Source organism: Trachurus trachurus, assembly GCF_905171665.1.
Source record: "Trachurus trachurus genome assembly, chromosome: 12".
NCBI classification, from domain to species: domain Eukaryota; kingdom Metazoa; phylum Chordata; class Actinopteri; order Carangiformes; family Carangidae; genus Trachurus; species Trachurus trachurus.
The window spans coordinates 11,297,534-11,311,123 of record NC_139908.1 but is presented as its reverse complement, the minus strand read 5'-3'; positions in this window follow the sequence as shown (position 1 = coordinate 11,311,123).

The window sequence follows — 13,590 nt, the reverse complement described above, 5'->3', positions numbered from 1 at the left end:
TCAGAGGTCGATCAGTTGGACACTAGAGCACATCACACACACATCACACTGCCAGGCTCAGGGGGAACTAAAGAGATAAACTCCGGACTATTAGGATGTGTAGAAACTCACAGTGAGAGGTGAATACAGAAAAGTAAAAATGGACAGAAGGCAGAGAATTCTTCTGCAGCTGCTCAGCTTCACTGCTCTTCTCGCCTGCGGTAAGTCTCCTCCCTTTTAATCGAAATTTCAGATTTTTAAAATAACTTTTTGGTCTTTGAGGCATTTTTGATAACACCAACCATGAGGTAGTCAAAGCTTGGACCTGCAAGAACTGACCTTGAGTTTAGTTGTGTTTTGGTGGAAAGTCACAAAAACAAAAACAGTAGAAATGAAAAAGGATTTTATTTATTCAGCAGTAGCCAGAGCAATATATTCAAACATGGATGTCAAAAGTTGTTGGTTTTGTTTGTCAGTCCCCCCCCTTCATTTTACATAACGGTATGTTTATGAGAAAAAAATTAATTCAGCATCTTCAACCCATCTATTCAATGACTTGTGATATCTAATGAAATCAACTACTTAAATATCACAAATTAAAATGTGAAAAAAAATGCTTGTTTGAAAATTTAAACGGTTGAACTAGCATTGGAGGATTGCAGAATATTACTTCAGTAAAAGTCCAAGTCTGTTGATTTAAAGTTATTTGTGCAGTTGTTTAATCTTCAAGTTATTTACAGCAGGTTTTCAGTGTTTGAGGTGTCATGATTTAAAAACTCCATACGAGGTGTCGAACTCTGCATTAACACTTCAACTTTGCATCTGGGCAGATTTTCTTTGCACCCAGCGCAATGTGTGCAAAACATGTGATTCTGTAGTGTTTGTAAAGTTGTTAAAGTCAAACATTACCCAAAGATGTGGATGAGGAGCTGAGATTTGACTGACAGCACTGGACTGTGGATCAGTCATGGGACTTTTATGATTGATGAGTATTTTAAATGATTCACCAGTTTGGGACATAACTCATCAACTGAGCAACTTTGTCCACTATAAAAAGGAATCAGATTTCTAATAGTCTGCTCTTCCTCTCTATCTATTTTGATTTTACCCTGGATTTTTAATTGTGGTTATATTACCAGAACTGCAGGGAGGGACTTGGTTTTACAAAAGGGGAAAAGTGCAACAAACATGCAAAATCCAAGAATTACAACGAAAATGTGAACAAAAAGCATTTCTCTTCTTCATGAACAAATGAGATGCACCAGTTAAGCACACACAATCTTTATTATTTTGTCAAAATCCTACACTGAGGTATTTTGCTGTGTGGATTAGAGACTGGTGCTACTACACAACATCTGATCGGGCTTATTAACTCAGTGAGATAAAGGATGTTGCGTGTTCACATCTCAACTAATGCAAAATGTACGTTAAAATGCCAATGTTCTTGTTGTTTTCCGATTCTGTCCCTTGTTGCTCATGATTTGAAATTTGTCTAAAATTGCCTGGCCCCGACCAAACTGTAATGTTTTGTTTGTATTTTCAGCCCAGTGCCAGTGTCAGCAGGGCTGGAGGGAGTACGAGGACAATTGTTACTTCTTTTCAGCCGATGCAAAGACGTGGCTGGAGGCTTTGGCTTTCTGTTCGGAGCAGGACAGCAACCTGATGAGCATCCAGAATGTCCATGAGAGGGTGAGACTGACAAACACAAACACACACACACAGCAGCTTTGATAAAGATTCACTAAATGTACTGTTTCCATGTCACATTCTGGGTTAATGTGTGTTTATGTGTTATTTCCAGCTGTGGGTGAGAACACAAATCAGCACAGAGATCTTCTGGATCGGCCTGAATGACCGAGGCGTTGAAGGAACCTGGGAGTGGAGTGATGGGAAACCATATATACAATATTTAGCGTATGTAAAACTGTTTACGTTAAAGTCATTAAATTCATAGCTGAATAATAAACGTTTAGTAACTATGATAACTAATACACTTAATAACTATAGAGTCAGTGAAGTGTGAGCTATTTTACTGGTTTATTCCAGATTCTGGATGAACAACCAGCCTGATAACTGGGGCGATGAGCCTGGGGAGGACTGTGGACAGGTGGTGGGAAGCAGCTTTGGACAATGGAACGATGAAAACTGCGGTGTAAGGCGGAAATACATTTGCAAACGAGCCAACCGTAAGTCCATCCACTGGAGTTAACCCGTGTTAAGACCTTTACAGAAAGTCGTAGAGCTGAAACTATGTTGTTAAGAGTCCTTTTCTTTTTTTTAAATATTTTTTTTTTTTACCATTTAACCATCTATTTGAGTCCTTGTACAATGGCATTTATTATGTTAAATGTTATTCTATACTTCACACTGCTTGGTTGTGGTGCAAACCTTAAAGGTACCCTTTAATGGTTTTGACCACTAGTGGCGCTATGAAGCCATGTTGGTTTTTATCTTGCATACACGTGATGTTTTACTGTTGCTTTCACCAACTGACGCAATAAAGACAAAGATGACTGTTAGCAGCTTGGATGCAAACAATGCAGCTAGAGCAAACAAGATTCAGATGTAGTAGCTTTTTCTAAATTAACAGGAAAATGGAAAAGAAAAGAAAATACTTTAAAACATTTACTTGTATCTTGTGTAACCAGCATTAAATGTTTGATCCTTGTTAAATGGAGCTTCATCATTAAATATAATTACTCCATAGCATAATTACTGGTCCAAACCTCCTCTAAACCTGGGATATTTAAGTCTTTTTTTGCATTATCGTGATGTCATAAAACATATTAGATTATATTTTGACTGATTCTGACAGGCATAGACCCTGCAAAGTGACAGGTCTAATCAAACATGTTCATTGTCGATCTTCCTCCTCAGCTAATCCTGCCCCACAGTGTGACTTGGCCAACGGGTGGAGACAGCACGGCTCCAACTGCTACAAGCTAAAGGCAGACACAAGGAAGAGCTGGACGGCAGCCAGATATGACTGTGTTTCAGAAGGAGGGGACCTGGTGTCCATTCGTTCTGTAGCAGAAGAGCAATACATCATAGGGACATTGGACCCATCGCACTTTGACATCTGGATCGGATATTCCACGCTGGTGAGAGGAAAAGTAGAACAGAGTAGAGTTTCTTTATCATTTAACATTGGATATAAAAGAAAAACATTGACGTGAACATGATCTCTGTTCCTTCAGAAATGCAACAAGATCTCATGTCAAGTTGAAGTGGGGAACGTTCAGTTCGCCTGGTCTGATGCTTCTGCAAATGGCTACGAAAACTGGGGTGCTGGTCAACCCACAACGTAAGAAAAAACACCACACACCTGCCACAGAAATTCAGACTATTTGTGCAATCAATGGTTTAAATGCTGTGTCCTCTGACAGGGATGCACAGTCTGGCTCATGTTCTGCAATAATCAAAGATGCAACAGATGAATTTGGGAAATGGAGGAGCCATTTGTGCAGACACGAGCGTCCTTTCATGTGCCAACGACCCCTGAACAGTAAGATGGATCGTTATATATAAAATTGCAATCATTTTATGGGAATTCTTAGGTTTTGCCCCTCTGACCTTTTTCTGCCTCACCTGCAGCCATCTGCCCCGCTGGCTGGATGAGCTTCTCCGGCAGCTGTTACTGGTTGGTCAGTAACACCAATCTACTGACCACCTGGCACGAGGCCCTCACCAAGTGCTCTGATATCGGGGCGCACTTACTGGTTATAAACAGGTAGGGAAGAATCGAGTGAAAAAGTTTTGCTTTTAAAGTGAAACTATAGCTTTTACAAACAGAAACATTCAATTCTCTTGTGGGTTTTATAGCTTAAGCCTCAGTTGGTCTGGTTGGAGGAATATTTAGCGGCCATCCTTAGAGAAAATATATTTTTTAGTCAACAATAAGATTTTTTGGTCACAAATCACAACAATCCCGTAGGCTATTTGTAATATTATTAAATGGAGACATGCACACATTGTTTACAAATCGATATATTCACCCCACTTTTAGCTATTTAGTCTCCACCAACTCCTGAGTAAAGTGTCAGAACCTCTTTCTGCCTAATGCTCCTTTAAGTTTAGTAATAGATGTTTATTTCTTCTGTGTGTAGCTGGGTAGGTCACACATGGCAGGTTTGTAAGAGCTAAAACAGCAACCTGCCATGGGCTGGAAAACCAAAACGATAAGCTAAAAGAGGCTAAAGTGCTCAGGATTAGAGTAGGACCATACATGTAGGGTTGGTTGACATTCATCGCAATCAAAATTCATCACACAACACATAGTAACTCAACCTATTGTTAATATCTAATGAGTTACACTCTTTGGAGGCATGTTGCTTTTAAAGGTGTTGCAATGCAAATGAAGCATAGTTCAGTGTGTCATTGTTCTGTTGTTGCTCTACAGTCAAGAAGAGCAGTTCTACATTAATGGGAAACTTCCAGACTTTCACCAGGTGGACATTCCTGACATCTGGATTGGTTTATCAGGTACTGCATGTTTTGATGCTCATCATGAAACAGTACAAAAAGTGTTACATCATATTAATGTGATGTGTTGTTATCAGACATGGGCCAGGATGGAAATTTCCAGTGGGTGGATAAATCCAGCATGGGTTATACTAACTATCGTCCTGGCTGGCCGAGGAACACTGCAGGTTACTGGGACTGTGGACAGATCTTCACAGGTAGGACACATACACACACGCTGTCATCCTTGTCTAAAAGTGACACTCTCACTCATATCTGTTGATCTGAGGCTGTGGTTGCAAATTCCCCTCCAGGAAATTATGATGGCAAGTGGGAAACAACCAACTGCTTCAAGAGCCTGGGGTACATCTGTGAGATGACAGGAGGACAGAACACGAAACCGACTGCAACTCCCGGTCAGTAGGATTGATTGATCATTTATTTTTTACATACTTATATTATTAAAGCTTTGTCGATAACTTTTAAATTATTTTTTTGTTTCAGATTCCCACTGTGATGCTGGATATTTGCTGTACGGGGACTTCTGCTATCACTTTGAGACTGAGACGGTGAAAAACTTTCAAGATGCTGAGGCTCGCTGTGTTGCAGAGCAGGGTCACCTGGCCAGCTTCCACTCACAGGAAGAACTGAGTTTCCTGACCGGTGAGTGACAAAGAAGTCATCCATTATTAAATATAGAGAAGAATTACAGCATGTAGAATGTAGATGTAGAAATATTGTGTGAAATTTAAATCAACTCACTATTCTTGTTCTTTTGTTCTTTTATCTGCAGCTCACATGCCCGCAGGGGCCTGGGTGGGATTGAATGATATAGCTACTGAAAACACCTTTGTGTACACCGATGGAACCCCTGCAGTAAGTGATGCAGCCAGAAATAATATCAATTACGAAATTGATTCCTTTTGTTACACTGTGAAAATGTCTCAAAATGTGTCTTAAAGGGATAGTTCAACATTTTGGCCAATTGGCCCATTGGCCCATTGCCCTAAACCTAACTGGTTGTTTATAACAGCGCTCCTGGGCTGTTAATTACTTGGTGATATCAGCTCATGCATTGCCCTATATAGTTGATAGATAGAGTTGTTTTCGGGGTAAAATCATGCAAAACCGCTGATGAGTGTTCCTGATGGTGGCAGTTTTTCGGCAAGCAGTCTCTGCGTTTGCAAGTTTGATGAGGGAAACCAAGAGATCCCATGAGCCTCCGTAGCGTAGCTCTGAGCAGCTTGCGGCTTTGCTCCGCCGTTCTAAAAACAGCTTGCACCAACAATTAAAGGTAACAAACCTACTCCTAAAACTATAAGGATTATGGCAATGGGCCAATTTGCCAAAATGTTGAACTATCCCTTTAAATATCTCCATTTAAAAAGTTCAAGGAAAGTCCTGCTTTTTCCTTGATGTAAAAACTGGACATGATGAAGCGGAACATGTGGATGTGAGCTGTTTTGTTCGGTTGTGCGTGTGGCTCTCAGGACTTCATGCTGTGGGCGCCCAACCAGCCAGATAACTGGCAGAATGACGAGGACTGTGTTAATCTCAGAGGGATGAATCACCACGAGGCTGGGAAACTCAACGACGACTTCTGCACGGCCACCAAGGAATACATCTGCAAAAAAGGTCTCATCCTCTCATCTGTTACACACTGTAGATTTCATTCACACGCCTCTCGTTGCATTTGAAGTTTACAATTCTCTGTCTTGTCTCTCTACAGCCAAGGGACAAGGACCTCCCCCCCAGCCCCCAACATCTGGACCAGGTTAGCTAGATATTACACTACTCATTACACTTCCTTCATGGTGTTAGTCACATATCATCATAGTGTGTGTGTATCTGGATGTGTGCACATATTGTGTGTTGTGTTTGTCACAGGATGGGATCCGAAATGTGGTTCTTGGACGTCTGACCCTTTTAACGACTACTGCTACTTGTTCAACTACCTGTCCATGAGGTCGTGGGCTGAGGCTCGAGCCGACTGTGTCAACCAGGGAGGAGACCTCCTCAGTATCACCGATCCCTATGAGCAGGCCTTTATACAGGGTATGACTCTCTTACTCTTAATAGAATAGAATAGAATAGAATGCCTTTATTAATTTGTCACTATGTATGCACAATGAGATTAAGAGAAACTCCTTCAGTGCAAACGTATGCATAGAATAAAAAAACAAAATACGAAGGATAGATTCCCATAATAAATAAATAAATCTATGTATCATAAGATAAAATACATTATATTATATATACAGTAACTTCACTTATTTCTGTATTTAACCTGGTTTTGATAGATTTTTTAAGATCTATTTATTGATTCATCATCAAGAAGAATAAATTTGATTTTTAGGTGAATGTAATATATTGAGAAATAAACTTGATTCCCTTTCATTTGCATTTTGTAGCCGTGATCCAGACCAGTCCCACGGGGATCTCTCTGTGGATGGGCGGTCATGACTCCGTCACCGAGGGCGGCTGGGAGTGGACAGATGGTTCTCCTTTCAGATACATCCGCTGGAGTTCAGGTTAATTTAAACCCAAACACACCCCTCCATCATGTCTGTCAGACTGCATACATATTTAGAAATTAAATTATCTTGCAGAAGGACTTGATTCCCTCTCATCTTTCTTCACAGGAAGCCCGGACGACTACTTTGGTGAAGACTGCCTGTCAATATATATCAACGGCGGCTACTGGAATGACGACAACTGTCAGCACAAGAGAGGATACGTCTGCGAGCGCAAAGGTGAGACAATGCTGCAAACTGAAAGTTAAGGCAATATTCAGTGTGTTGATGCAGGTTTTGTAATACTATACTGATGTTTCCTCTTTCAGGAAACAAACCTGAGCCCCCTCCACCTCATGATGGTAATGAAACCTCTTTATTTGACATGTTTTGTTTGTTTAATATGTTGTGAGTTACGATTCCACTATGACTCATTAATGAACGCTTTGTGCTGCAGGTTTCATGACAGCAGTGGTGTGTCAGGATTCCTCCGCCGTTCTCCACTGTCCACATGAAAGTGTCATCAACATCCAGTCTGCTTTCTTCGGGCGAAAGAGTGACGACATCTGTCCACACCTGGATGGATCAGGAGGAGGTGCTGTACCGAAGAAACTGCTGTTATTTTTTAAAAATCAAATACTCCTTTTAACTTCATCTGCGACTGTCTGTCGTGCATCCTCTCCTTGGAACTGCTGCATGTAAATCTTCTATAATTAAAGTAAATATTCTTGTACGCTTAACCAAGATCAACACTTTCCTGCAGGAAGCTGCACAGTGGAAGGCATTCTTCCTGCCTATAGAAAGGCATGTGACAACCGACCCTTTTGCTTTGCGTACGCCCATGTGGACGTGGACCCCTGTCCTACCATCTCCAAATATCTGGAGATCGTCTACAGCTGTGAACAAAAAGGTAGGTTCTCACTCTCCTTCTTCTTCTTCTTCTCCTGGAGCTCTCTTAAGTCGCTCGTCTGATGGTGTTTTGTGACATGGCTGTTCTCAGTGTGTCTGCACGGCCTGGGCGTTGAGGATGGGAACATCACAAGCTCCCAGCTCTCAGCTTCGTCCTCCATCGGTAGCTTCACTCCCAGCAACGCCAGACTGAATGGGAATTCCTGCTGGAAGCCTTCAGGCAGCCGTACGTACCGTCACAGCCGTCACTTGGACAAAATAATATTAACAAAATGATTGTTGAACATAGAGCAGGGGTGTCAAACTCATTTTAGCTCAGGGGCCACATTCAGCGGAGTTTGATCTCACATGGAGACAGGTAAAATAAGAACATAATAACCTATAAATAACAAGAACTCTAAACTTTTCTCTTTGTTTTAGTGCAAAGAAGTACATTATTAAGATGTTTACATCAAATGAATTACAAAACACATTATGAACAATCTGAAATTTCTTGACAAAAACACATGCAATTTCAACATTAATATGCATCTTCTGTCTTTAATGTAATTTTCACACTCTGGCACATTCATCCCGCGGGCCGGATTGGACCCTCTGGCGGGCCGGTTTTGGCCCACGGGCCGTATGTTTGACACCCCTGACATAGAGTGACAGAAAAGTATCCTTCTTCATCCTGTCTTGTCATGAGCTGCTCGTTCACACAAATATATTATCTCTCGCTCCAGCAACCTCAAGCTGGATCCAGGTGAACCTGGGCCAGACCAGGAAAGTGACAGGGATAGTGATCCAGGGCTGTCCCCAAAGCGACAGCTGGGTGACTACGTTTAAGATCCAGCACAGTCTGGATGGAACAACCTGGACTGATTACACAGCTGACGGGGAAGTGAGTAACAAACAGACCTGAATATTGCCAAGAGAGAGAGAGAGAGAGAGAGAAAGAAAACAGGCCGTCATTCTTGATTTCCTCTCATTTCCAGTTTTTCCCAGGTTCAGTAGACAGAGACACTCCTGAGACTCAGCTGCTGGGTACACCTGTGTCAGCCAAGTACGTCCGCATCCTCCCGCTGGAGGTCAGCGGTCAGGCCGGCCTTCGCTTCGATGTCTTAGGATGCACCCCCGACTGTAAGGACACTGAAAGATCTCTCCAGTGTGTTCACATTTAATCTCTGAGGGTCAATAATGAAATAACATTCATTCATTCATTCATTCATTCATTCATTCATTCATTCATTCATTCATTCATTCAACAGATGCAGTTACATGTGCTAATTTTCCGCACTTCTATTTTGCCAATGATCGAATGACGTGAGTAGAACCTGGAATAACGTCTTTACACCATAAATAGATATTAGATATAAGATCTTTTTTGTAATATTTCCATTTATTATTGTCTGATTCTTTCCCAGTGTCCACTGCCCGGCAGGCTGTGCCAAAGCTAACTACAATGTGCATGGCACTTCAGTGTATCGTGGGGTAGGTGCCTTTACTGTCCAATCTGTATCATAACCACTGACTGCACAGTGCTAATTAAAAAAAAAGTCTAACACATAATCCTCTGTAACAGGACTCAAACATCTGTGCAGCAGCTATCCACGCTGGAGTGATACTAAATGAAGTCGGAGGAGATTGTACTTTGTTGAAAGCTCCGGGACAGAACTTTTACGCTGGCTCCACCAGGAACGGCATCACCTCCAGGCAGTGAGTGTCTGAGCTTTCAGACCCATCCATCTGAAATTTCTTACATTTTTGCCAATTCAGTAACAACTGATTGATTTCTACAGATTCGATGGAGACTATGATTTATCATACACTTTTGCAGATGGGGGTGAGTTAACATGCACATATATTATCGTCTAATTTTGCAAATAAAATGTTTTTTTTTTGTCTTATTCTATTCTATTTTGTCATTTTTGTCACATTCTGAAGTGCATTTTTATGTTTTTTTTGTGTTTCCCCGTCTCCTGCAGAGCTGAGGTGTTCAGGGCCTGACTGGTATGAGTTCGGAGAGTTCTGCTACAAACCTTTTGGAGACGAAAAGACGTGGCACGCTGCCCAGGACAGCTGCAGGAGTGTCGGCGCTGAACTTGTGTCCATCCTGTCGATGACGGAGCAGAGCTGGCTGGAGAGCTATCTGTACTTGGGTATGGATCTACAGATGTAAAGATTTAGGAAAGGACTAGGATCTGAAGGTGCGTGAGTTGTGTTTTGATTTCTGTATTTCTGATGGTGTATATTTTTGTGCTTTACAGCCACCACTGATATGTGGACTGGACTGAGCGACCTGATGGTGCCTGGTATGTACACCTGGTCTGACAGGCACTGGACCAGCTTCACCTACTGGGCTCCAGGAGAACCCAACAACCACGACGGGTTCAGTGAAGACTGTGTTGAGATGGCCTACGACGTGAGACTAACACACCACTTATTATGAAACACATTGTACACCACAGGCACATTCACTAAAAACTCTAAAATGATTATTTGCAGTGACCGTCAGTCGTTTATAGATGAATTTCTCCTTTTGTTCCAGACCGGCCGGTGGAACGACGTGTCCTGCACAGAGCTCAATACTTACATGTGCAAAACACGCAAAGCACATTACCCTCTACCCTCTGTGAAGCCCACCGTATACGGATGTCCTCAGGTACCACACACTCTTTTGAGGAAAGTTTCAATGCTTATTTAGAGAGAGCTGCAGCGCCCATTGCTGTGTATGTCTCATGTCTTTACTTTGTGTCAGGGATGGGATGCGTACGGCTACTCCTGCTACTTGTTGGAAGAGACCGCCAGGACCTGGTCTGAAGCCAAGGCCTTCTGCACAGCCCAGGACGGCTTCATGCTGCACATCGGAGACATGTAAGTCAAGTTCTTCAAATAGCAGAGGTGTGTTAGTACTACATGTGCTGCAGGTTTCTCTTGATTACTCTGTATTCTGTGCTGACTTCTATTTTATCTGATTTTTCCCTTCAGATTGGAAATGTTTTGCCATATATCTGAGCTGTAACTTAGTTTAGTTTCATTTATTTGTTTCAATAATTGAAAAAGGAAAATAAAAACTGTTTAATACAAGAAAAAAATGCAACTCCTGAATGAAAGGGAGCAGAAAGAAGCAAACTTATGTAGTGTACCACTTTTTAAAGAAATCCTTTTACAAATTAGATAATGTGTGTATCAGAACAAAGAAAAATAATAAATAAATTAAAATAATCAGCTCATCATCCTGGTAAATTCCTAGGTCCGAAACATATGTCGCCATGCAACATTTTTTTATATCATTCGTGAACTTCTATTTTTACAAATATATACATACTCTACCTATCCACATTTACATATGCAGACATACATTACATTTATACACAACTTGAAAAAACTGTGAGTATAATCAAATGGTTCATTGATTCACTTAATGAGAAATGATGTGTATTTTTGTTCTATACTGTCTCCTCTGTGTGTCTCTGCAGTTATGAACAGTCACATTTTACAGTGGCGCTGACAGGAAAGACCGGGCTGTGGTGGATTGGCCTGCGCGCTCACGGAGGGATCACAGGGGGGGTGGACTACGTCTGGGACAACGGCTCACCTCTCAGCTTCACTCACTGGGACAGAGACCAGCCAGGTACACACACACCCTGCATCAGCTGTACCGGCACAGGACCACACACACACACACACACACACACACATACATACATACAGTCTGAATGAACACTGATGTCCTCTTTGTCTCTAGATAGCGGGGATGGTACTTGCGTGGCCATGACGACGGGGCAGGTCGGTGGCTTCTGGGATGACAAGGAGTGCACGGAGAAACACGCGTTCATCTGCGAGAAATACAGGCCCGACATCACCCCACCCACACAAGCCCCGACCCCCCCTCCTGCACAGGGCTGCGCTGACGGCTGGACGGCCCTGCCTCACTTCAGGAACTGCTACAGGGTACAAAAAGCTGTGAATTCATTATATTATATTATATTATATTATATTACAATGTAATATACAACAATACAACAATGTCATATGGAACTATATTGACTTGTACTGTGCAAATATGACAAGTCGTAAGTTATTGTACTCAATGTTATGTTTTGATCTATTTATTTATTTCTCTCTTTTTTTCCCCCATCACACACACAGCACCTCATCAATCCACAAAACTGAAATTTCTGCTCCTCTGCCTCTCACTTACATGCCAAATACATCAAATACATTATCGTTGTAACATCCGTTGTGTTTCCTATGTCACTTTTTGGTCACACTATATCACCCCCCAAAAAACCTAAACAAAAACATCTAAATCTCTGCAGGGTTCATTTGGTCGGTGCTCATTTACTCATTTACTGTCTGATTCATTGCAGCTCTTCCACCGAGTGGACTGGTCCATGAAGAAGAGCTGGGGCGGAGCCAACGAGGACTGTATTGCCAGAGGAGGGAATCTGGTCAGCATCCACAGCCAGGAGGAGGAGGAGTTCCTGTCTGTGTACACCAAAGCCAGCAGCAAGTGGATCGGCCTCAAGCACAACCCCACAGAGGGAGGTGGGTCTAATGTGTGTTTTACAGTGAACGCAGGTGGATTTGAATTCAAGAGTCCGCCAAACTGGAAAACCTGACGATTGATTACTCCGACACTGTGTACCAAAACACCTCTGAGACTGTGTATCTTTAAATGTCCCCCTTAAACATCCATCCTATTTAAAACAACATTTAGTTCCATACAGATCATCATACTCCCTCAGACACAGTTTTTTTTTTGGTACCCAGAATCTCTAAAGAAATAGGTAGACATGCATTTAAATACAAAGCAACTTATCATCCTCTGTTAGATCAGTCACTTCCATACATCTTTTTAAGACCTCACTAACATCTCTGTTTCAAATAACATGTTTCTGCCATTAATTAATTGTAATATTTACCCATCGTATCTGTAATGTATTATGATTATTTTGAATGTGTATATTCTGTGTTGTGTGTCTAATGGATTGTATTGCATCAAATGTCTGTAAGTGTCTGTGTTCAGGACCCACAGGAAGACGAGATGATTCATCTCAAGGGGCTATCCTTACTAAATACATTTTAAATTTTAAATTTTTCCTGCTGTCCTAGGTTACTCCTGGAGTGACGGCACCCCTCTGTCCCACACCAACTGGGGTCCCGATGAACCCAACAACCACGAAGGCCGCGAGGAGTGTGTGGAGATGGTGAGCAGCCAGAACGGGACCTTCTCCTGGTGGAACGACCTCAACTGCGACGCTCACCAGGACTGGATCTGCATGATCAGGAAGGGAAAGACCCCCATCCTGCCCCCAGTGCCCCCATCTCCTGACCCAGGTAGACCCACAATGCACCTGTCTTCCCCTGCACAGAGAAGACAAATTATGTTTTTGTCTTTTCATGCAAAACCATAAGCACTCTCTGCATTTGCCTCGAAAACAACTCAGTCTCTTAACGTTACATTGTTATCTCATAGCGTGGTGAATGTGCAGGTCACAACTTGTCCACCAGAGCGTTTTGGAGTTGTTGGATTGTGTATTTGATGAGTTTGATGAGGGAAACCAAGAAATCCCATGAGCCTCTGTAGCGTAGCTCTGAGCAGCTCGCGGCTCTGCTCTGCCGTTCTAAAAATAGCTTGCACCAACAATTAAAGGTAACAAACCTACTCCTAAAACTATAGGGATTATGGCAATGGGACAATTTGCCAAATGTTGAACTATCCCTTTAAATTTGGAGCTGA